This window comes from Vigna unguiculata, chromosome 1, assembly GCF_037176805.1.
Source record: "Vigna unguiculata cultivar grain cowpea cultivar isolate G323 ecotype 2 chromosome 1, ASM3717680v1, whole genome shotgun sequence".
NCBI lineage: Eukaryota > Viridiplantae > Streptophyta > Magnoliopsida > Fabales > Fabaceae > Vigna > Vigna unguiculata.
Window position 1 is genome coordinate 4,083,900 of NC_140792.1, and position 3,679 is coordinate 4,087,578.

Genomic DNA, 3,679 nt, shown 5'->3' on the forward strand with positions numbered 1-3,679 from the left:
TTGTGCATAAAATTCGCAGCGGGTTAGTATATGTGGGTATTTATTATTTGTGGATAACAGGTAGTTTAAACTTGTTTATAAACAGGTCGGTGCGGGTATTATACTATCTATACTTACGGGCATCTATTACCCACAAGAAAGTAAAATTAAAATTAAATTATATTTTATTAAGTTAAATTTAATTAAAATTAAAATTTAATTTATATTTTATTAGATTATATTTAATTAAAATTAAAATTTAATTTATATTTCATTTCATTTTTTTTGGTAATTCTATTTAAATTTTACTTTAAAAAATTATAAAATATATTTTTTGTAAATATTTATGGATATTCACAAGTAGTTTAATACCTCTTTATAAACAGGTCGGTGTGGGTATCATACTATCCGTACCTACAAGTATTCGTTACCCACCAAAAATTAAAATTAAAATTAATTTATAATTTATTAAAATTAAAAATTAATTTACATGTTAATAGATAAAATTTCATTTAAATTTCATTTCATATTTTTCGTAATTCTGTTTAATTTTATTTTAAAAATTTATAAAATATATTTTTTTTGTAAATATTCGTGGATATCTACGGGTATCCCGGATATTTTTTATACAGGTATCCATGCAGGTAACGAGACGGGTAACGAGTAAATTCTTTTGTTGTGGGTCGGGTTGCGGGTAGGCACTATTCATGCTCGACCCGACCCGTTGTCATCCCTAGAGTAAACATGTGATTTTGATACATTAAATTATACATATGATTCGGTTTATTAAGATTTGATTTTTTTTGTAAGATTTAATTTTTATTAGGTATGAAATAATCTAATATATTGAGTGAGATTATTATATGGTTTGGTATAGAAAAAAAATAGAGTAAGAATGGAAATCATAAGGCCCACTTTATTTATGCCTTATGTTTTAAAGGCTGCCCCAAATCCGTTGGGCCTAAGGGTTGGCCCATAGGGTGCCAAGGCCCCTAAAGCAACAAAGAGCCCTCATTTGGTTCTCATTTGCAAACAGACCCTTTCTTTTACGCTTTCCTTTCCTTTCAGAAGCTCTGCTAGGGTTTGGTTCCTAATCCTCTTCAAGCTAGCTCAAATCCATTTTTCTACTCCATGTAAGTATTTTTCCTAGCTCATACTGGTCCCCGTTAATCACTCTTCGTATTTCCATTTAGGATTTCATGGTAACCCCATTTCTTGTTCTGTTCCGCTATTTCTTTCAGCTCTTTAGTTCGTTCCTTGAGCTACTGTTCTTCACGGTTCGGGTGTCGAAGCTCTTAGCTCACACTTTCTAGGTAAGGGAAGTTAGGGTTTTGCTAAATCTTTGGTTTTTCGTGATTGCTTGATGATATTTCATGATTTGTTTGGATGGTATGTTGTTATGGGCTTATGAGATGTTTTATTTCATTGATTGGTTGTATTGTTGGACTGTTGCACGAGAGGACAGTGGTGAGCACTGGTTTTCTCGTCCAAGCGAGCATGTCTCGCCTAAGCGAGATTAATAGAGGCTCGCCCAGGCTATTTCACATGAGTTGTCGCTCAGGTGACCAACCCTATTTTAAGGGAGCAAACGTCTCGGAAGCCATTGTTCCCCTTTTCGAGCCCTCGCCTAGGCGAAGGGGGCTCGCCTAAGCGAGAGGACTCCCTCGCCATCATTTTAAAGCATGAATTGAGTATGATGTGTGTTTGGAATGATTCATGGGCTAAAAATGATGAACTTTGACATGGTTTTGGAATTGAATTTTATTGGAGGTTGGTTATAAATGTTGGCATGAGATTCATATGCAAATAGTATGTATCTGTATATCCCACCTAGGCTAGATTCTATTGTTTTGGGCTTTACGAGGGTGTTACATAAATAATTTGTAAAATATGCTATATAAGTTTTATCATTATGTATTTCAGTTATTATTGCAACAATATTTATTAATAAGTAGAAAAACAATTAAACAACATGTTTAATATCAGAGCCAGGTTTCGATCCTGGGACCTGTGGGTTATGGGCCCACCACGCTTCCGCTGCGCCACTCTGATATTTACATTTATGAATCCAAACATTAATTCCTACAAATTTCAACAGGAATTTAATTACTAATTCCACACCAAATCATTGTCTCTCTTCTCCGTTTACTATACTATATTTTGTCTAAGTATTAGTGAGTTTTTTTTCAATTGATATTTCTTTGGCTACATTTTGTTTTGTCATATATTTTTTCACATTGTAGTTCTATTATTTGTTGCAAATCGGATTGATGTAGGTGGTATACTACCTATTGGAGACATTGTTATCTCAAGTGGAGTTGAGGATGACTTGTTTGATGCGAAGGCTTTAGACGATTTTTTTTAAAACCACTTGTTGGATCACCTCCAGTTAAGAAGTCAATTAACCCTAACAATGGTTATGTACCACAAAAGGTGAAGTCATCCCTTTGAATGAAGGTAATTTTGAAGACACTAAAGGATGCAATTCTGTAAATACATCAAATTTTGAACCTAAATCTTCAAAATTAGCAAAGAGAAATAAATGGAAACATGATAAAGTTAAGAAGTTGATTGGTTTGCGTGGGGAGTTGAATGACTGATTTCATGTTGGAAAGGAAGGATTTCCTCCCTAGGAAGAAATATCTTAGAATTTGTTGTCTAATGGGATCAACAGAAGTCATGGGCAATGTAAATCTCTATAGACATCTTTGTTACAGAAATATGAGGTTTGTTCTTCAAATGAGTTACTTCATGTTAATCTTATAAAGCAAAGTACATGCAAGTGTCGTATCCATAAGGACTCGTGTAAATATTCAAGTAATATCAATCTATTTTTATTTGTTATAAAAAAGTTTTAGTAGTAGTGCTTATATGTGATTTAGACAAAGCAATGAAGGATCAAATACAATTAATACATAAATGCATATTGAAATTGGAGTTCACCTATCTTCATTTATACTTTCATTGTTATATCAAATAACAAAACTAAAGATATTACAATGAGTTTTAGAGAGAAATCCTATGAAGAGAACTAAAAACAAGGCTCCATAATAATATAGTGACACTTTGTTTTTATAGAAAATACTGTTGTGGCTTCTTGTCCATCCTTAATGCTTCAGCAATAGAGGTTTCCTCCCATGTGGGGTTTTCTTATGGATAAAGTTTCTTGCTCTAGTGATCTAGCCTTGAGGTTTCCTTCCTAAGAACGTTTCCTTCAAGTTGTAGCCTTTCTTGGTGAAGCTCCAACTCTTCAGATCTACTTTTTGAGGTTCTCTTCATCAGAGAGTTTCCTTGTGGATTTAGTGTCATGTTTGTTGCTCAATTGTGCATTCTACTTTGACTTGCTCTTAAAATGCCTTTCAATGCTTCGACCTCAATCTTAGAGTTTAGTAGCACAACTCTTGTATGATTGCAAAAGTGCTGCAATTTGAAACAAAAACATGTTAAATTGACTCTAAACTAATTCTCCACACAACATTTTGTGTCTTAGGCTAAAAGGGGATGATTTACTCAAAGATGGTTCAATTTCATGCAATTTAAGTGTCAAAATCATGTATAGAAATAAGTAAATTGGACATTTATGTCTTATTTGGGGTCTTCTTCTTACCTGATTGTCTACTAGTTATATTGAGTTGTCTACTTCACAACTACAGGCATTAGACGACCTTACCCTACTATGTGATCATTCAAACCATCTTTG